Raw genomic sequence first — 23725 nt, forward strand, 5'->3', positions numbered from 1 at the left:
TTAAACTAGATCACTCTGAAAGATGACGTCCGACATTTTGAGGCGTGATTTGCTACTATTTTCATTGTATAACCACGGTTTTTTATGGCTAAATATGCACATTTTCGAACAAACAATATATGTATGTTGTAATATGATGTTACAGGAGTGTCATCGGAAGAATTCTGAAAAGGTTAGTGAAAAAATTTATATCTTTTGGCGATGATAACGATATCGCTCCCTTTGGCTTGAATTCATGCTGGGGTGACGTTTGCACATGTGGTATGCTAACTTATCGATTTATTGTGTTTTCGCTGTAAAACGCTTAGAAAATCTGAAATGTTGTCTGAAATCACAAGATCTGTGTCTTTCCATTGCTATGCTTTGTCTATTTTTATGAAATGTTTTATGATGAGTAAATTGGTCATACACGTTGCTCTCTGTAGTAATTCTAGTCGCTTTGGTGAGATTTGTGATGGTGGCTGCAATGGCAAACTATGATTTATACCTGAAATATGCACATTTTTCTAACAAAACCTATCCTATACCATAAATATGTTATCAGACTGTCATCTGATGAGGTTTTTTCTTGGTTAGTGGCTATCAATATCTTAGTTTAGCCGAATTGGTGATAGCTACTGGTGTTGAGAAAAAATGGTGGACAAAGAAAAAGGGTGTCTTTTGCTAACATGGTTAGCTAATAGATTTACATATTTTGTCTTCCCTGTAAAACATTTTAAAAATCTGAAATGGTGACTTTATTCACAAGATCTGTATCTTTCATTTGGTGTCTTGGACTTGTGATTTAATGATATTTAGATGCTACTATTTAAATGTGACGCTATGCTAGTGATGCTAATCAGTGCGGGGGGGGTGGGGGGTGATCCCGGATCCGGGTTTCTGAGGCAGTAAAAGTTAAATGTAGTTGGCTAAGGTGTATGTAAACTTCTGACTTCAGCTGTATATACAGTACAAATGTAAAAAGCATTTCAAGCATCTTTCCTCTCAAATAAATGTCTGTGAGAATTGCCAAAACAATCGGAGATACCTGAGATCGCCAACGTGCACAGAGGCTGAGCTGCTTCCAGACACATGTGCTGCTGAGTCTGTGTGCACAGAACGTCTTCAGACTCAGAGCACAGACAGCCTCACACAGAGGACTGACTGTTACAGAGTTATGGGCTAGTTCAGAACGAGCTGCACTGAGAGTACTTTCCTTAGATTTTTCTATTTGGTGTCTTCTGGGGGGCCTTATGAAAATCTCTTACATCAAGATGTCTCCCTTTCTCCCTTTGTCTTTCAATCTCTCTTTCTTTCAATCTTTCTCTCTCTCTCCTTGTCTCTCACTCACTCACACGCACGCACGCACACGCACGCACGCACGCACGCACGCACGCACACACACACACACACACACACACAGTGGGTGCTCCAGTCCAGAGTGATTTCTGGTTCCCAGCTTAGTGAGCAGTATGGCACAGTCCCTTCCCTCCTCCGGTTGTTGTTATTTTTATGACTCAGTCACATCACCGTCTGTCTGTGTCAGTAGAAACCCAACGGATTTACACACACACACACACACACCACACACACACACACACACACACACACACACACACACACACACACACACACACACACACACACTTGATTTACACATCGCTCGGTGGTGTGTGCTAATAAAGCAGACTGGAACTTGTGGCTGGGATAGAGTCATCACATTCAGCACGTAGGCTTGACCGCAAGTGGAACGTAGGGGTGGTCTCCTGTGATGTTTGTTGTACCCTCTAGAAACAACAAACATCAACGCTGGCTCTCTCCCAGAGACAAAGGGGGAGTTTAACTATAGCTCACTGGACATTCTGGACACCTTGTCATTGTAGCTGGAGCAACAAAACCATCTTGTCAGTCTACCGCTATGATAAACACTGAATGTGACTCAGTGTGTGATTAATGCCCTAGACCCGATTTCCCAAAAGGATACGTTCATCGTTAAAACCTTTGTAGGAGTATGGTTAAATATCCAAGCTGTTTCCCGAAATGCTAGTAATCTAACAGCTAAATGCGTCGTCAGAAACTTTTTTTGCCCTCCTGCGTCACCTTATACACAGAAGATATCCGCTAAACATATAATCACATGGTTTATCCATCTCTCTGTGACAGCTGATAACTTCAGAACAAAGTTTGGTAGCATTGCCTTTAAATTGTTTAACTTGGGTCAAACATTTCAGGTAGCCTTCCACAAGCTTCCCACAAAGCGTTGGGTGAATGTTGGCCCATTCCTCCTCACAGAGCTGATTTAACTGAGTTAGGTTTGCAGGGCCCCTTGCTCACACACGCTTTTCCAGTTCTGCCCACAAACTTTCTATGGGATTGAGGTCAGGGCTTTGTGATGGCCATTCCAATACCTTGACTTTGTTGTCCTTGAACCATTTTACCACAACTTTGGAAGTATGCTTGGGGTCATTGTCCATTTGGAAGACCCATTTGCGACCAAGCTTTAAAACCTCTTGACACTAGGGGGGCGCCATTTCGACTTTGTAAAAATTCGTTCCCAAATTAAACTGCCTCGTACTCAATTCTTGCTCGTACAATATGCATATTATTATTACTATTGGATAGAAAACACTCTCTAGTTTCTAAAACCGTTTGAATTATTTCTCTGAGTGAAACAGAACTCATTCTGCAGCACATTTCCTGTCAGGAAGTGAGATTTCTGAAATCAAGGTCCCTGTTCTGGGGTCAGTTTATAAGTCCCCATGCAAGCTATGGGGCTACATGCACTGCATACGCCTTCCTCTAGATGTCAGTAAGCGGTGAGAATTTGAATGGAGTGGATTGCACCATCTGGGGCCCTATATATGCCCGTGGAACGGAAGTACCGTTCTTTTCAATGGGGCGCCTGGCGCAAGAGGGACATCACAATGGCGTCCTGCAAAGCTTTCGTTTTAGCAGTTCTATATCTCCGGTCATGTTTTTATTCGTTATAGTTGTTAAAGACATCATAAGGTAGTTAATTTAAACCGACTTATAGCAGTTTATATCAGTTTATTGCGATTTTCTGGGATTTCTTTGTGACGCGCTATCACCAGTTGGACACCTTACCGGCACATAGCTAACGTTAGCGGCTATTTCGACAGGACAAGAGGACATCTTTCAACCAAAAGACGATTGTTCTGGAGAAAGGACACCTTGCCCAAGATTCTGATGGAAGCTCAGCAAATAGTAAGCAGTCTTTATGCTGTTAATTTGTACTTATGTTGACAAATGTCAAATAATAATTCCGCCATGAGTTTTGGTGCGGTCTCGCTTTAGCGCACGCTGTATTGCGCAGTAACGTTAATTTAAAAAATCTAACACAGCGATTGCATTAAGAACTAATTTGTCTTTCATTTGCTGTCCAACCTGTATTTTTTAGTCAAGTTTATGATTATTTATTGATTAGAATAGGTGCCTCTCCAAAGATTTCTCCCGACATTTTCTGGGCAGCTTGGCAACTTTTCTCATTGTATAACCACGATTTGTGCCGCTAAATATGCACATTTTCGAACAAACTCTATATGCATTGTGTAATATGATGTTATAGGACTGTCATCTGAAGAATTCTGAGAAGGTTAGTGAAAAAATTTATATATTTTGGTGGTTTATACGTTATCGCTATTTTTGGCTTGAATCAATGCTGTTGTGATGTTTGCTATTGTGGTAAGCTAATATAACGCTATATTGTGTTTTCGCTGTAAAACACTTAGAAAATCTGAAATATTGTCTGGATTCACAAGATCTGTGTCTTTCATTTGCTGTACGCTGTGTATTTTTAAGAAATGTTTTATGATGAGTAATTAGGTAATACACGATGGTCTCTGTAGTTATTCTAGTCGCTTTGGTGAGAGTTGTGATGGTGGCTGCAATGGTAAACTATGATTTATACCTGAAATATGCAAATTTTTCTAACAAAACATATGCTATACAATAAATATGTTATCAGACTGTCATCTGATGAAGTTGTTTCTTGGTTAGTGGCTATTTATATCTTTATTTGGTCGAATTTGTGATAGCTACTGATGGAGTAAAAAACTGGTGGAGTAAAAAAAGTGGTGTCTTTTGCTAACGTGGTTAGCTAATAGATTTACATATTGTGTCTTCCCTGTAAAACATTTTAAAAATCAGAAATGATGGCTGGATTCACAAGATGTGTATCTTTCATCTGGTGTCTTGGACTTGTGATTTAATGATATTTAGATGCTAGTATTTACTTGTGACGCTATGCTAGGCTATGCTAGTCAGCTTTTTTACTGATGGGGGTGCTACCGGATTCAGGGTTTGGGAGGAATTAGAGGTTAACTTCCTGACTGATGTCTTGAGATGTTGCTTCAATATAGCCACATCATTTTCCTACCTCATGATGCCATCTATTTTGTGAATTGCACCAGTCCCTCCTGCAGCAAAGCACCCCCACAACATGATGCTGCCACCCCCGTGCTTCACGGTTGGGATAGTGTTCTTCAGCTTGCAAGCGTCCCCATTTTTCCTCCAAACATAACGATGGTCATTATGGCCAAACAGTTCTATTTTTGTTTCATCAGACCAGAGGACATTTCTACAAAAAGTATGATATTTGTCCCCATGTGCAGTTGCAAACCGTAGTCTGGCTTTTTTATGGTGTTTTTGGAGCAGTGGCTTCTTCCTTGCTGAGCGGTCTTTAAGGTTATGTCGATATAGGACTTGTTTTACTGTGGATATAGATACTTTTGTACCTGTTTCCTCCGGCATCTTCACAAGGTCCTTTGCTGTTGTTCTGGGATTGATTTACACTTTCCGCACCAAAGTACGTTTATCTCTAGGAGACAGAATGCGTCTCCTTCCTGGTGTTTATACTTGCGTACTATTGTTTTACAGATGAACGAGGTACCTTCAGGCATTTGGAAATTGCTCCCAAGGATGAACCAGACTTGTGGAGGTCTACATTTCTTTTCTGAGGTCTTGGCTGATTTCTTTTGATTTTCCCATGATGTCAACCAAAGAGGCACTGAGTTTGAAGGTAGGCCTTGAAATACATCCACAGGTACACCTCCAATTGACTCAAATTATGTCAGTTAGCCTATCAGAAGCTTCTAAAGCCATTACATAATTCTCTGGAATTATCCAAGCTGTTTAAAGGCACAGTCAACTTAGTGTATGTAAACTTCTGACCCACTGGAATTGTGATACAGTGAATTGTAAGTGAAATAATCTGTCTGTAAACAACTGTTGGAAAAATGACTTGTGTCATGCACAAAGTAGATGTCCTAACCGACTTGCCAAAATTATAGTTTGTTAATAACAAGAAATTTGTGGAGTGGTTGAAAAATGAGTTTTAATGACTCCAACCTAAGTGTGTGTAAACTTCCTACTTCAACTGTATGTATTTTTAAATCATGATGGAAGTGGCCATTTTAGGACCCCGTACATGATACAGACATCTTGGTGTCATTATACTCCTTTTAGTGTGCTCTCAAGGAGTATGTGTGGATTCTGAAATACACATTTTCACTTAAATGTATTAAACATTAAAACTATCATTAGGAATATCTCAAAACCAACCTTTTTGATTTAGCTTAGTTTTAGACATATTATACATATTGGTCGGAACAATATACTCTTTAAATAGAGTGGGCTCTATGGTCATTTTAATGACATGTCCCATTTCAAACATAGAACTTGACATTATAGGTCATTAACAAATCACAGCCCGGTTTTAGGATTGCTTATTCAGCAAATAATAACAATCATAACAATGTACAAGTGTTTACTATACGTATACGTAAATTGAAAATATGATTTTTCATATCCCAATATCCCAACTCCCCCTGAAATCACCAGCGGAAGGAGTTCCTTTTGAATACATTTACCATTCACTGTGTTGGTGGTGCTCATAAAATGTATCAGAACTTCAGAAGTAGCAGAAAGCCCACTCTGGAAATGTGATGTACTTGTCGAGTATATTGTTCCAAACAATACGTCTTTCAATGAACATCGTCTGAATGAGTAGTTTTGAGATATTCATATTCATATTTGTAATGCTGAATAATGTGAACATGTGTATTTCAGAACCTGGAAATGGTCCATGTGTTAGGGGTGTAACGACACCAAGATGTTGTCTGTGTCATGTTCGGTTCACGGAGTATACGCTCTTACGGGAGGCTAAAAAACCACAGACTGGTTTCATCAACGTTGTTTCCACGGCATTTCAATGAAGTTACGTTGAACCAACGTGGAATCGACGTTGAATTGACGTCTGTGCCCAGTGGGAAGGGACTAAAATGGCCGCCTTCATCATGACTTGTGCATGTGCTAAGCAAGTGTGTGTGTGTGTGTACCAGTGATATTCTCCAGACTCCAGTCACTCACCACTCCTTTCATAGCCTGGCTGCAGCGCTGCAACGTTGGAGTGACACGTCAGCCCCCCAGAGCTCTGACGGGAGGGCAAGGGTTATCTCACTTTCACCACAGCACCTCTGGACACACACAAACAAGCGCAGGCATGCATTTACACAAACGCACACACATGCAGGCAGGGATACGCAGCGCGCGTCAGCAAACCAAAAGCACACTTGCACACATCGCAGGTCTCCCGCTTCTCATTCAGTACACACAGACACTCTACTACATGCCCAAAGACACATCTGTAAACATCAAACAATACCTACTACTCCCTGAATGCACTCCTTTATTCCATGATTTCACCTTTGACCTGACTAAGCCCCTCCCCCTACACAAACGCTCCTAGGTCGTCACGTCTGACCCCCAAACTTCCCTTCACCACAGACTAATATTCCACTGCTGTCTCACCTGGAACAACACTTTGCTTATGGTATAGCTTCCATATCTGACTGTCCAAAGCGTCAGTCACATTAAAATAGTAAACTATAAAAAAAAATAGTCAACTATACTGACCAAAGTATGATGCAGAGAGACTAATCAAATCAAATCAAATAATCTCTCTGCATCATACTTTGCTCAGTATAGTTGACTATTTTTATGTTTTCATACTGAGTCAAGCTGCTCCCATTCTCCAACCCACTTAGAAACTCACACATACACAAACACTCTCCCCTTTGACCCACTCTTAAACAAAGTAAACCCCGCACACACTCGGTCCACTTCTCTAACATAATCCAGCCCGCTCAGAGTCACACAAAAGGATCCAAGTATTTCACTGCCTGTACATATGGACCACTTTTAGCAACACTAACAGGAGAGAGAAAAACACAAATCATTTATCATAATTGAAAGTGTGATCATTTGGCTAATAGCAACTTTTCCAGAGTAAGATACATGTCTCTCTGGTCTTTTTGTTTGGTCTCTGTTGTCTGTCTGCTGCCCTGCGTGTGTGTGTGTTTGTGTAGGTGTGTGTGTTTGTGTTTGTGTAGGTGTGTGTAGGTGTCTGTTGGGGAGGTGTAAGGGTTAGAGCCAGCTGTAGGTGTCTCCGTCAACTCGACTGGGAGGCCCAGGCCTGTGATCACACAACCTTAAACACAGTGATTAGACAGACACCACGACACCACGTCCTCGCCATGAGGCGGTAGATTCCAGTCCAGGGACTCCAGGGGAAAAAAAACACAACACACACACACACACACACACACACACACACACACACACACACACACACACACACACACACACACACACACACACACACACACACACACACACACACACACACACACACACACACAGTGTTATGACACACCCATTGATGGAACTGACTGCTCTCAAATAATAACAGTTCACTCAAGGCTCTTTAATCACCTAAAGACTGGTTGTGAGGCAACGGATGCTAAACAACGCTGTGAAAATGTACTGTATAGATCATGAAAGTAGATGTACAATTTGCTAACACCCAGCAGCCTCTCATTCCTAAAGATATGTGTCATACTCAGCACTGCTTGGAAAAACTACTCTGTCAACTCATAGTTAGTGGCAGCATCATATTCTGAAGTCTGGGATTCCTATTTTAAGTCGCTCACTGTAAAATCTGACACCTGGCACACAGAGTTCTGGAACGAATGCTACATAAATTCTATACCTTAGAAATACCAACTTTTCATTTATCCTGTATAGTATATAACATAAGTTTGCTGTATGCATCTTCAGATTGCTACTACGGAAATAGGTTCTGGTTAGTATAAGAGAGTGAGTGTGGAATTGAAATACATATGGTACATCTTGAAACCTAGCTTCTCTGGCTCGGAGAGGTTACGTTGAGCGCCATGATGGCTGACCTCCTGTTCCCAGGGCCCTAAGTACAGGCTGCAGGAGAACATCACCACCTTTAACCAACCACCATGCACGGCGTCAGCCCAGTAGACCTGTGATTGGTAGGTTTGTGCGAGACATGCTTCGTGATTGGTGAGCCTGCAGGCTGTAATTTCCCAGTGGGAGTAAAGGTAACAGAGTCATGTGGGAAGAGGAGTAAGGAATGGCAATGCAGAATGGGTGGGATAGACTCAGTAGTGCTAGATAGATAGTACGACATACATTTATTTTCATCTCATTTCTCTATTCTTTTCCCCTGCTTCTTTGGGACGTTAACTCTGTGATTATTCTCCCTTCATCAGACTTAAGATAGGCTTTTCCTTTAAGGCCCTCCAAAAGACACAATGCACTTTGTGTCAACTCCAAAGGATCCCACTTCTTAAGTAGGTTCACAACAAATGGTACCTCACCTATGACCTCACTTCCTGCTAACACCTGGCCAACTTCATGTTTTTGGTAGATGAACCCGGCACATCCACATGTGTACGTACGCAATTATGTTGTTGACGAGTAATGAACACTATTGAGACCATGACAGATTGTTTCCGTGCCAATGCAACCTCTGCTCTCCTTGTATATGGGAGCTAGCAGAATGGCATGCAAACCCCACCTGTTTACTATCGCTGGAGATATGTGGGTGTGGGGAGAGGGGGAGGGAGTCTTGTGACTTGTCTGTTGAATGAATGAGGAGGTTAAACGGTATGTAGGGGGGCTTTTCAGTGGGGAAGCTGTGGTTGGAAAAGAGGAAGTCTCTCTTCATTTTTATTGTGGGCAGTCAGATAGCTACAGCTAACTGTGAATCGCCACGTACTGCAGCCCTGGATCCCCACCTGTCTTCCTGCTTTGATGCTGGTAGGAGGAGGGTGAGGTAGGGGAGGGAGGGGTACAGGGGTACACGGCCCGTGGGAGCCAGGGGTGTAAGTGGCTCTTTGATCCCCGTTACGCCCTGCATGTAGAGATCGGGTCCCAGGAGAGGCACCCCCACACCCCCCTGTTACCGTTCTGCCTGGCCCCTGGCCTGACCCACAGCTCTGATCCACAGGGACAGGTGAACCAGACATTCGAGCTCACGCACCGGTATGGGGGGGGGGGGGGGTGCTTGAACATCAGGGCTTGAACAAATGCCGTGGGCAAGGCTACGACGGCACTAGTGCAATGAGTGGAGCTAACTCAGTTGTTCAAAAGTGCATATCAGACCAAGAGCCCAATGCTTCTTAGGTAGTTCTTTATGAGTTTCAGTTTAGAAAACGGCCTCTCTGCAGAAGCGACAGTTAGAGGTTGGTAAAAACAGCTTGATTGCCGTAGTAACATGAGGGAAACTGCAGGGGGCGGTGCTTCAAATACAGCAGTTCTACAACACCTTTAATTGAGCTTCTCATTCTCCTTAATTGTCAGTCTCAACACATTACAGAAAGAGATATACTGTATAGGAAGATCTGGGGACAGGTCGTCTGGATACTGGACAGCCACTAAATTGGCAGATGCTAACAGACGATCATCTTTAGAGGACAACAGTTCTTGAAGGCTTGTACAAAAAAAGCGGTTTGCGAATTTCGCTCAAACACTGAACCAGTGTTTGAGTTGTGTGCTTACAATATCTCTGGTATATTTTGGCATGCATCATTCAAGACTACGTTTAAATTGTGTGCAGCACAATGGACATATAATGCCCAATGTCTCAGGAAGACTGTCTTGGTTGGCAGTACTCAGTAACAATCGGGGCCACAACCTGGATCTACAGGCCGTGGTGAAAACATTGGCACACAAAAAGGGAGGGTTTCAGGAGACCAGGGGAGTTTCTCAAGTTGATTTTAATTTAATTTACCTTGAATATTGCAGCCCATTTGTATAGGCTATTAGCCAGATAAATTAAATAGTGGCTGAATTTATCTTCAAGCCAACTACTTTTTTCCTCATTGCTAGGCTATTTGATGTGTAATTTATATTTTAAAAAGTGTATAAATAGCAGCTATATACGGTATATAGCTATCGAAAGTACACCGAATAATGAAACAATCCCTAGTAATCTAGTGTTTTGTGGGTGCAATTACTTTATTATTTGGTATTAAACGCACCATTTTATATCCAACCTGGACTCAGGGGTAGACTTGACATAGTAAATGTAAATTCGGAATAATATCCAAATTCGTATAAGTTTCGTATGGTATGTATTAATTTGTAGATGTCCGTCACCTATTTCATGATACACCCCATGACAAAAGTATGTGGACACGGCGTGATTATGTGAGGGAGTGTATTAGAGAACTATATTAGCGTTATACACTACATGACCACAAATATGTGGACACCTGCTCGTCGAACATCTCATTCCAAAATCAGCGTTCCAATTTATCCCGAAGGTGTTAGATGGGGTTGATGTCAGGGCTCTATGCAGGCCGGTCAAGTTCTTCCACACCGATCTCGACAAACCATTTATTTTTGCACATTGTCATGCTGAAACAGGAAAGGTTCTTCCTTAAACTGTTGCCACGAAGTTAGAAGCACAGAACCGTCTACAATGTCATTGTATGCGGTACCGTCAAGATTTTCCTTCACTAGAACTAAGGGGCCAAGCCTGAACCATGACAAACAGCCCCAGAACATTATTGCTCCTCCACCAAACTTTACAGTTGGCACTATGCATTGGGCCAAGTAGCATTCTCCTGGTATCCGCCTAAACTCAGATTTGTCCGTTGGACTGCCAGATGGTGATGCGTGAGTCATCACTCCAGAGAACACATTTCCACTGTTCCAGAGTTGAATGGCGATAAGCTTTAGACCACTCCAGCTGACGCTTGGCATTGCGCATGGTGATCTGAGGCTTGTGTGCGGCTGCTCGGCCATGAAAACCCATTTCATGAAGCTCCTGACGAACAGTTCTTGTGCTGAAGTTGCTTCCATAGGCAGTTTGGAACTCGGTAGTGAGTGTTGCAACCGAGGACAGACAATTTTTACGTGCCTATATGCCTATGTGCACTTGGCGGTGCCATTCTGTGAGCTTGTGTGGCCTACCAATTCGACGCTGAGCTGTTATTGCTCCTAGATGTTTCCACTTCACAAAAACAGCTTTAGCAGGGCAGAAATTTGACAAAATGACTTGTTGAAAAGGTGGCATCCTATGATGGTGCCATGTTGAAAGTCACTGTGCTCTTCAGTAAGACCATTCTACTGTCAATGTTTCTATGGAGATTGCATGGCTGTGTGCTTATACACCTGTCAGCAACGGGTGTGGCTGAAATAGCCGAATCCACTAAATTGAAGGGGTGTCCACATACTTTTGCATATATAGTGTATGTAACGAATTACAATCCGTATGATATGATACGAATTGCAAAATGTATGATATGTTACGGATTCCAATTTGTTGTAGCTGACGTTAGCTAGGTGGCTGGGTGGTTAATGCTAATGTTAGCTAGGTGGCTAGCTAGGGGTTAGGGTTAAAGGTTAGGGTTAGGTTAAAGGTTTACAGGGATACTTTAGGATTTTTGCAATGAGCCCCTTTTATCTACTTTCTCAGAGTCAGATGAACTCGTGGATACCATTTTTTGTCTCTTTGTCCAGTATGAAGGAAGTTAGAGGTCGTTTCGCGAGCCAATGCTAACTAGTGTTAGCGCAATGGCTGGATATCTATGGGTGTCTGCTAGTATGCTAGCGCTAGTTTGCAACATCCTTCAAACTGCACTCAGAGACATAAAAATGGTATCCACGAGTTCATCTGACTCCAAGTGTTAACAAGCCCTCAAGATCCCGAAGTATATTTTTAAGGTTGGGGTTAGGCACTAAATGTTTGCAAAGTAGGAAGAAGTTGCAAAGTTGCTAATTAGCTCAAATGCTAAATTTGTCCCTGATGAGATTTGAACACACAACCTTCGGGTTGTGAGACGTTTGCGTTATATGCTTACCCATCCACCCACCCACCGACCGACCGACCGACCCACCCACCCTACTTAGTTTTTGCATTAAGTAACCTTCTGTCTTATGTAACAATACCAATCTTAACATATCACACCAATTTGAGTGTGATTTAGCTTTACTATGTTACGTCTAGTCTATGAGACCAGGCTATTCTATCCAAGCTGGGAGAGAGCATGAGGATGGCTCATGTCATGCAGGTTCAGATAGCCTATACAGGATAGTTGTTTATTATGAAAAAATCTATTGGTAGCTGATTAGTATGCTGATGCATCGAACATTTATTTCACACTGTAATATTAGAATTTCCAACTTTAATTACTGAACAAGTAATTACATTACTGCCACCTGCCAGCAATCTAAAAATGGCAAACTCCGACCTTGCTGGGGTCAAGAGAAACTGCGTTACGCCAGTGGTCCAGCCACTGGCTGCGGTCTAACCACACGCATACACACACACACACAGTTACAGTATAGGTAGTTTAGTAATGTTAGCGTGTCTCAGCGTAATCAGATTTAACAAACACACACACACACACACACACACAATCACACACACACACACACACTCACACACAAACATACACAACATACACACAGTTACAGTATAGGTGATTCAGTAATGTTAGCGTGTCTCGGCATAATTCGATTTACGACCACTCAGTTCATACAGAGTTGAAATGTTTTCAGGTTGAAACGGAAGAGCTCTGACACGGTAACCACTATACCAAGAAATGTACTGCAACAAAAGAGGGGGAGAGAAGCAAAGAAGGAGAGGGAAAGGGAGTAGGTAGAGGAAAACCACAGGGTCTGCATTTGTGCTCTTGCGGTTTTGATGGGAGACGAGTTGAGTTGAAAGAAGACAAAGAATGGTGGCAGAGAGAGAGAGAGAAAAATAGAGAGAACGAAAGAGAAACAGAGTGCAAGAGAGACAGGGCAACATAGAAGAGAGTTTGATTCACTCGGCCCACAGTATAAGTGAATAAACAGTGAATCCATTGTCCTGTGGCTCTAGTTGTCTCTAATGAAGATAGCCACGGCCAGAGAGACCAGGAGCTGGCGTAAACCATGAGCTGACTCACACAATGATTAACACTCAGCAAACGTGTTTGTCCTTTCGCAAGGGCCTTAATAGACTATCCACACACACCCACACACCACTATCTCACACACAGCCCAGCCGCCCACAATAGATTACCCAAACACGACTGTGTGCTGTCCTCCCACAATACATTACAGATTACAGTAAGTCATGCTGCCATGCCCCTTCAATAACCTAACCTTATACAAACCATGGCCTGGAAACGTCATTGCTCCACTGCTGCCCGGCCCTAGGCTGAAGCCCTTGGCTGGAATGACTCCCTTAGCCATTCACCCATACAGATTCACTCTCCCACTCTAGACCAACGTTGAGCTCAAAAACCAAAACCGAGAGTGAACTATTAATAAGTATGTCTTTATGATGGATGATGATGTGGACTAGCAATACAATGCTAGGCCACCGCCTTAACCACAGATCTCGGACCACATTGCCCCTATTCCAACAGCAAACATTAAGGGGATGACACATACTGTATCTGACTCTGCATCAGTGGTTAGATGCAATTTCGTCCATTCAACTCAATCCATAGGAACCATAATATATTGATCCTTCCAACAAACACAAACCTCCTGCAACTCATAGCATCAACGTCTCTCTCCCAGTATCTCCTCTGATTGTTACTAGTAACTAGCAAGGCGTTGATTGCGACTGTACACATTCAATATATTCACTGTATGCAGCCCCTTTAATCTCATTCTTACTCTTTCTATGCTGCCCACTTCTTCAAACAACTTCAACAGACATACAAAGGAGGGGCGTGCGGCTTCCATTGTCCTCTGTATCCTGCAGTAGTTGAACTTTCCCTTGTTCCCATTCATTCCCATTGCACTTCAGATTACGTTCGCCTGATAACCTGCCCATGTGAGAAGTTCCCCTCTATAGGCCACTGCAGTAACAAACACCCTACCTGCATCCACAAAGGGAATAGGGGGGCATTTGGGATGCATACTCTGTGATATGAAAAGAGTGCAGGTCAACTGGAGAGACATCGAGAAGAGAAGAGCAAAATGTACAAAAGCCTCTCTGTAGGAGGACATTGGGGCTTGTAGGGGAAAAGTGCTAATGTGTTTTGTTCCACTGTGTTTGATGCAACAGACACAAACTCCATAATATCTTCCTCAGCTGTCTCTGCTGTCCAGAGGGTGAAAGCTGTATGGAAGAGGGGTTGGAAATGGGGGGGGGGGGGGGGGGGGGGGGGCTCACCGCTGCTGAATCCAGATTCCTTCACAGTGGCCGCTGACAGGATGTCTGCATACCGCTGACAGGATGTCTGCATGCATGAAAACACGTGTCCACATGTACACACACTCACAAAACCATACAGAGGATGCCCCCGTGACATAATGCACTAGGGGGCAGAGCAGGCAGAGTGCAAAGCTGCAATGAACACACAGTCTAATAGATTTGGGGCAGCAGCCGGAAGGTTGCTGGTTCAAGCCCCGGGGCCGGGCGACATAAGAATGGAACTGAACTGGCAGGTGGAAAACTGCTGGTCTCTAATCCCATGTAAGATATCTTGCCGTTGTTCCCTGAAGCAAGACATTTAACCCCAAGCAATTGCTCTCCATTCGGGGACGCTACAATGCGGCTGACCCTGTTCCTCTCTACGTGTCTGTATACCTGGGGGAGTTGGGAAAGGCAGAAAACGAATGTAGGTTCTAATCAATGGATAATAAAATATATACATAAAAAACAAACGGACAGGCATAACCCCTACCACGCACAGGTAGGGTAGCCTGGTGGGTAGGAGCGTTGTGCCAGTAACCAAAAGGTTGCTGGATCTGACAATGTAAAAATCTGTCGTTCTGCCCCTGAGCAAGGCAGTTAACCTACTGTTCCCCGGGCGGCGATGACGTGGATGGGCAGGCATAACCCCTACCACGCACACATCCAACAGGTACTTCTCTCCCCTTAGCTCCCGCCAAAAGACAGAGACACATGTTCAGTCATTTCAGTTGGCCAGGCATCAGATGGCAGGCTGCTGGGTCATTGTCTACCGTCTACCGTCGTTACACTGACAGAGGGGGACCGGGCCGGTCAGCAGGTGTTTGTCTGCTGACATTGACACAGGTGTGTTTGATCACACACACACCTTACGCTGGCCGCCGCAGATCCCACCTGGCTGGCGAGAGAGAGAGAGAGAGAGAGAGAGAGAGAGAGAGAGAGAGAGAGAGAGAGAGAGAGAGAGAGAGAGAGAGAGAGAGAGAGAGAGTGTATTCATTTCTTCTTGTTGATTTTTCCCAGTGGGGGGGTTTGGGAGGGGAAAAGATACAGTGGATGTGAGGGAGTTTCCCTCTTGAGTTTACTGTGTATCATACAGTAGAGATACAGACTCACAGACATAGACTCAATGCTAATAAAGCCCCTGTTGACATCTGAATGTGGCTACTCCTATTCGGGCTAAAGTCATGGTCCACACACCCCACGCTTCATCTTTGCTTGCTGTTCGGGGTCTAGGCTGGGCTGCTGTACAGTAAATCCCTTTATGACAACTGCTGATGTAAAAGGGCTTTATATTAAAATACGTTTGATTGATTGATTCCCCATATTCCCCACCCAACCTTCCCAAATAGTCCAATTAAGATTTCTTGGGTCCTTTCAAAAGCTAACATTACCTTTAGTCGACAGGGGCTTCTATTTCAAAACATAGTGGAACCTGAGGGATGCTATGTATTTGAGGGAGGGTAACAGGAGAACGTGTTATGTTCCCTTCCTTCCGCGACCCAGGGACTTAGGGCCACACTGCCTTGTCATGCTCTGCTGGCTGACAACGGATGAAGGAGGAAGATGATGAAAATGTACCTAGACAGATCAGTATCTTCTGGAAGTAGGGAAATGGATATGCATTCATAGACATGGATACCAATGCATGCATCTGCATCCACACACACACGGAAACACACACGGAAGCACACACACACACACACACACACACACACACACACACACACACACACACACACACACACACACACACACACACACACACACACACACACACACACACACACACACACACACACACACACACACACACACTCGTTTAATGTGGTGAGTGTGGTTAGAGGGGCTTAGTGTTTTCTGACTCATATTGCAGCACATAAACCAGCTACATCCTGGTAATTTTGAGGTCTGGATGCCATTCCTCTCTCGCCACTTCAAGGAGGTCTGAATTCTCATCTAAAGAGCCCCTTTAAGAACCCCAACTATGAATCATAGCCAGACTCTCTCACTAAATGATTTCATTTGATTAACTGGGTCAAAACACCTAGAACACAATATCAATATATATATACAATATACACTCCAAAGCAAAAACAGGCTAATATCAGCCTTCTAACTATCCTCTTGGCTATATTCAGTCGACAAAAAAAAGGGAGGGAGTGTGTCATAAGGAAAGAGACAGTGAGGGACACAGAGATAGCAGAAACACAGAGAAATATAACACTCCTCTGCCTAGCTAGCTATAAACGTTCCCAAAACTTTAGAGAACGTTTCCTTAAGAGCTTTGTTAGGTCATTGTAACGGCGGCCTTCCCTCTCTTCACTAGAAGAGGGGGTGGAACAGGGATCGGACCAACACGCAGCGTAGCCAGTGCTCAACATGTTTAATTAACAAAACTACTGTGAACACTAAACACAAAATAACAAAAGTGGCAAACCGATACAGACCTATCTGGTGCAGAACACAAACACAGAGACAGGAAACAATCACCCACAAAATCCCAACACAAAACAAGCCTCCTATATATGATTCTCAATCAGGGACAACGATTGACAGCTGCCTCTGATTGAGAACCATATTAGGCTGGACACAGAAACAGACAAACTAGACACACAACATAGAATTCCCACCCAGCTCACGTCCTGACCAACACTAAACAAGCAAGAACTCTGGTCAGGACGTTACAGTACCCCCCTCCTGAGGTGCGGACTCCGAACGCACCCCTAAAACTCAAGAGGAGGGTCTGGGTGGGCATCTGTCCGCGGTGGTGGCTCCGGCGCAGGACGAGGACACCACTCCACCACTGTCTTTGTCCCCCTCCTTAGCGTCCTTTGAGTGGCGACCCTCGCCCCCGACCTTGGCCTAGGAATCCTCCCCAAGGCCCCCACATGATTTAGGAGACAGCTCAGGACAGAGAGGTAGCTCAGGACAGAGAGGTAGCTCAGGACAGAGAGGTAGCTCAGGACAGAGAGGTAGCTCAGGACAGAGAGGTAGCTCAGGACAGAGGGGCAGCTCCGGACTGAAGGGCAGCTCCGGACAGAGAGGCAGCTCTGGACTGAAGGGCAGCTCTGGACTAATGGCAGCTCCGGGCTGAGGGGCAGCTCATGACTGGAGGGCAGCTCATGACTGGAGGGCAGCTCATGACTGGAGGGCAGCTCATGACTGGAGGGCAGCTCATGACTGGAAGGCAGCTCATGACTGGAGGGCAGCTCATGACTGGAAGGCAGCTCCTGACTGGCTGGCGGCTCTGGCAGCTCCTGACTGGCTGGCGGCTCTGGCAGCTCCTGACTGGCTGGCGGCTCTGGCAGCTCCTGACCGGCTGGCGGCTCTGGCGGCTCCTGACCGGCTGGCGGCTCTGGCGGCTCCTGACCGGCTGGCGGCTCTGGCGGCTCCTGACTGGCTGGCGGCTCTGGCGGCTCCTGACTGGCTGGCGGCTCTGGCGGCTCCTGACTGACGGACGGCTCTAGCGGCTCCTGACTGACGAACGGCTCTGACGGCTCGGGGCAGACGGACGGCTCAGAAGGCGCTGGGCAGACGGATGGCTCAGATGGCGCTGGGCAGACGGATGGCTCAGATGGCGCTGGGCAGACGGATGGCTCAGATGGCGCTGGGCAGACGGATGGCTCAGATGGCGCTGGGCAGACGGATGGCTCAGATGGCGCTGGGCAGACGGATGGCTCAGACGGCGCTGGGCAGGCAGATGGCTCAGACGGCGCTGGGCAGGCAGATGGCTCAGACGGCGCTGGGCAGACGGATGGCTCAGACGGCGCTGGACAGACGAGCAGTGCAGGCGGCGTTGGGCAGACGGCCGACTCTGACCTGCTGAGGCGCACAGTAGGCCTGGTGCGTGGTGCCGGAACTGGTGGTACCGGACTGGAGACACGCACCTCAAGGCTAGTGCGGGGAACAGGAACAGGGCACACTGGACTCTCGAGGCGAACTATAGGCCTGGTGCGTGGTACCGGAACTGGAGGTACCGGGCTGAGGGCACGCACCTCAGGGCGAGTGCGGGGAGAAGGAACAGTGCGTACAGGGCTCTGGAGACGCACTGGAGGCTTGGTGCGTGGTGCCGGAACTGGAGGTACTGGGCTGGAGACACGCACCATAGGGAGAGTGCGTGGAGGAGGAACAGGGCTCTGGAGATGCACTGGAAGCCTGGTGCGTGGTGTAGGCACTGGTGGTACTGGGCTGGGGCCACGCACCATAAGGCGAGTGCGGGGTGCTGGAACTGGAGGTACTGGGCTGGGGCGGGAAGGTGGCGCCGGATATACCGGACCGTGCAGGCGTACTGGCTCCCTTGAGCACTGAGCCTGCCCAACCTTACCTGGTTGCATGCTCCCCGTAGCCCGACCAATGCGGGGAGGTGGAATAACCCGCACTGGGCTGTGTAGGCGAACCGGGGACACCATGCGTAAGGCTGGTGCCATGTACACCGGCCCGAGGAGACGTACTGGAGGCCAGATATGTTGAGCCGGCTTCATGGCACTTGGCTCAACGCTCAATCTAGCCCGGCCAGTGCGGGGAGGTGGAATAACCCGCACCGGGCTATGCACACGTACAGGAGACACCGTGCGCTCTTCCGCATAACACGGTGTCTGCCGGTACTCCCGCTCTTCACGGTAAGCATGAGAAGTGGGCGCAGGTCTCCTACCTGACTTCGCCACACTACCCTTTAGCCTCCCCCCCAAGAAATTTTTGGGATTTCTTCTCGGGTTTCCGTGCTAGCCGCGTACCTTCATAACGCCGGTTCCTCTCTCCGGTTGCCTCTGCTCTCCTAGCTGCCTCCAGCTGTTCCCATGGGAGGCGATCCTTTCCAGCCAGGATCTCCTCCCATGTGTAGCAACCCTTGCCGTCCAAAACGTCCTCCCAAGTCCATTTCTCCTGGTCCCGCTGCTGCTGCTGCTGTCACTGCTGCCCGTTGCCACGCTGCTTGGTCCTAGTTTGGTGGGTGATTCTGTAACGGCGGCCTTCCCTCTCTTCACTAGAAGAGGGGGTGAAACAGGGATCGGACCAACACGCAGCGTAGCCAGTGCTCAACATGTTTAATTAACAAAACTACTGTGAACACAAAACAAATACAAAATAACAAAAGTGGCAAACCGATACAGACCTATCTGGTGCAGAACACAAACACAGAGACAGGAAACAATCACCCACAAAATCCCAACACAAAACAAGCCTCCTATATATGATTCTCAATCAGGGACAACGATTGACAGCTGCCTCTGATTGAGAACCATATTAGGCTGGACACAGAAACAGACAAACTAGACACACAACATAGAATTCCCACCCAGCTCACGTCCTGACCAACACTAAACAAGCAAAACACATAAGAACTCTGGTCAGGACGTTACAGTCATTAACTCATGTTTTCATAGGAATGTTCCCGTGAGGTGCAAGGAATTTTCCCAAGAGACCATTCCATTAATGTCAAATAGAACTTACTAAGAACGTGGTTACCAGTAAGTTGACTACGGGGCGGTAGTCACTGTGGCATGAAGCCTTCGAGTTCTTGGGAACAGGAATGACGGTGGTCAGTTTAAGAGACGTGGGGATTACAGACTGGGACAAGGAGAGGTTGAACATGACCGTGTATATGCCTCCCAGGTGTTCTGCGCTTGCGCCCTGGGATACCGTCCGGCCCCGCGGCCTTGCGATTGTTGACCCAATTAAAGACCCTACTCACGTCGGCCTCGGAGACTGAGGTCACCCAGTCTTCTGGATCGGTGGGGAGCCTCGCAGGGCGGGATGGGAATCATGATAGCGGATACGGAATAAATGGAATGTCATCAAACACCTGGTGTCGAATAAAAATGAAGATGTTAAAGTGTTTCCATTATCCATTTGGGCAAATTGCGCATTAATACATTGGCAACAGCCTGCACGCCCTCCCAGCTATCTGTCTCAGGTAGCCCGCAAAAGACAGCATGGATAGAATGCAAAAATGGACTAATATTTGCCATATTCTAATCATTCTCATGTGCCAACGTATCGCCAAAGACGGTGGATAAATGAAGGTAGTTCAATCAGGCCGCTTACCATTGGGAAAAAAATGACAGTTCCTGTCTGCTTAATGTGGTGGCTATCCAATTCTATATCAGCTGGGTCTGGTCTACATAATTCATTGATTGTATATGAAACAGGAACGATCTGTACCATGTTGAAACTGGATCTGAAGCCTGGATCTGAAATAATTGGATGATGAAACTTGCATCCAGCCAACCAGAAATGCAAGGCAAAGCAATTCTGGCATTCTTGAAAGTCAAGGCAATCAATACTTGTTCTGCAAAAAATATATAGATTTATCAAGCAGCCATTTAGAATTACATTTGGAGTGGAGGTCTATAGTTACGTGATGACATCACGTGCCCGGCATCATAATTTATTTGAAAAATACAGTTTCCATCTTCATTTTTTCCCAATAAATAAAGTTTGACAAAAGAACAATCCACCAGGTCGAACAAATAAAATGTTTCTCCTATAGCTGCCGTTTCCATAAAACAAGTCGCAATGTTTTTGCGACATTGCTTTTGTCGAATAAACCTGGGCCAATGGAAACCTGCCTGGTGAATGGATCATTGCCAGTGAATGTAGAAGCCTACAACCCTTTCCTTCTGAATAAAGTAATGAGGGATTTATGCCATCTACCACAGTATGTTAGTGCCCCCTTGTGGTAATGTGACCAGGGTCTCCACTATCTTTGGGTTTATCTAACAGGTTGTAGACAGTCCCATTGGCCTTGAGTGATTCCAGCAGATGTTTAGGTGAAAATGACTCGAAAACTAGAGAGACTATCCCAGATTCTAAATGCATGGTCAGCTAAAAAAAACAATAACCGAGTCTGGGAAGCCAAAGGATGTGTGTTGGGTTGTTGAGAGACTGATGGTTGTCTCACTGATATAAATGGAGCCAGTTGGTCCAAGGTTAGATCCCAAAAGTTGGTCCTAATATCTAGATCTAGATCAACCAGATCAATAGGAATGAAAATACATCTGATCTCAGTGGTTAGGGGCAACTTTGACCTACTCCCGGTTTGGCAATTTGGGACAGCTTGGCACTGATGTGGAGGTATCGGTTGCCCATTACGTGCTCGGGTGAGAGTGACTAGATCATATCCCGTGACCTAGGACATATCTGTATGCTCACAAGGCACGGGCACGGCTGTGTACCACTTTCCAGAGCTTTCCAAGACTAATTTCCAAAACTCAGGCATCTCTCTACATAGACATGTCAGGTTACAGTAAGAACTCTCTCACACACACTAAGAACTCTCTCACACACACGCTGTCACACACATACAGGACATCCTGATACACATTCACTTACCACACTGTGTCTTTCGACTGTGAATGGATGGATGTTAGATGAACAGGAGATGACCTGACTGGGTTCATTCTATTTCACACAGCTGTAATGACTGGGTCATCAATCAACCTGGGTTCAAGTATTATTTGAAATAATTTCAAATACTGTGCTTGATTGAGAAGCCTGTTGCATGGCAACCAACAGAACGATCCCAAAAGTGCAAAGAATGCCCAGCTGTCATTCCATGTATTTCCTCTAAGCTTTTTAAAGATTTCAAATAGTATTTAAACCCAGGTCTGCTATGAGTGTCGTAGAACGTGTGCTCGAACACTCACGTGCACATGAACACACACACACACACACACACGGATAAGGATCACCCAGGGTGACATCGAAGACCTCAGGCAATCAGCAGACAAAACTCAGGCCTGATTACGGAGCAACACACATATAAACCAAACAGTCCAGCGCTGACTAGCCGGCCTAAGAACAGTGGGTTAACTGCCTTGTTCAGGGGCAGAGCAACAGGTATTTACCTTGCCCGCTCCGGGATTTGATCTTGAACCCGTTCGGTTTCTAGTCCAACGCTCTAACCACTAGGCTACCCCCCCCCAGTAATGAGGTGAAGTGAAAGGAGAAAAGGTCCTATTTTTCTCTCTTTGGAGAAAGAGAGGAAAATAGGCAGAGAGAGAGGAAGGATAGAGAGTATCTTAACCCTGCTGCAGCCCTCTCATAGGTCGTGTCAGAGGTCCCAGGCCTCCAGCATGTTCATGTGCCATAAGAGACTCCTGTACTCCCCCCCTTCCTCCCTCACTCCCTTCCTCCCTGCCCCCTCTGGCCCCTATGAAGGCCCAGCCACGCTTCAGCTAGCTGTCACACAGACCAGTGAGTCTGATGAATGAGGAAAATCCCAGCTACAAATCTTCCCTGGCGTGCTGGCCCGGACACGGACAGCCCCTATGTGTTGTGTGTGCTTCGTCCCTGCTCTGCTCTGCTCCACACCACTCCACTCAGTAGGTTGGGCTGGTTCCCCTGGTGACAGTCCCCAGAGCGAGTTATATAAGAGCTGGCAAGGTGGTGTTTTGTGCATGTGTGTGTTGAGTCTTTTAGAGACAGGGAACACTTGGCTTGGCTGGATCTCACAGGGGAAAGAAGCCTAGGCAGTCAGGCAGGTAGGTAGGTTGAAAACTAGGCCTGCCCAGCTATGCTAAGACTCTGTTTCTCTACTGATGATTGATGAAGCCATTCATACTGTGTGCACAGTCCACACCCTCCTCCGCACTCAGCCATGGTCTGAGTGTGCCTCTGTCTGTGTGTGTGGGTGTGTGTGGGTGTGTGTATATGTGTGTGTTCCTCCATTGGGCCAGTGCCCTACAGCTAAACGCACAGCAGTCAAACGGCTGAGAGATCGAGTATAGACGCTCAGATTTTTACAACTATTTTCATACTGTACTCACACTGACAGACACACACATTCACCGGCACACACCCAAAATGACACACACACACACACACACACACACACACACACACACACACACACACAATCACATACAAACTAATGAATTACAGTACAGCGAGCCACAATGTGAGTGGCATGCGAGCTGAGGAATCTTAGGTGGGTGAATTTCCTCCATTCTGCTGTCAGTAATTCATCTCAGTCCCACTCACAGAGAGAGGAAGAGAGGAAGAGAGGAAGAGAGGAAGCGAGGAAGTGAGCGAGAGACAGAGGTAGAAAATGAGAGAGTGAGAGAGGGAAACAGGGTTTAGGAGAGGACACTTCTCTTCCCACTCTCTCTGGCGCGATTCCAAGAACATTTTGTAACATACAGGCAGGAGCTCGTGAGGAAATGGTTTACACATTTCTACACCCCTTATAACCGGGCCTGCCTGCCTGGCTGT

This window comes from Salvelinus namaycush, chromosome 4, assembly GCF_016432855.1.
Source record: "Salvelinus namaycush isolate Seneca chromosome 4, SaNama_1.0, whole genome shotgun sequence".
NCBI classification, from domain to species: Eukaryota; Metazoa; Chordata; class Actinopteri; order Salmoniformes; family Salmonidae; genus Salvelinus; species Salvelinus namaycush.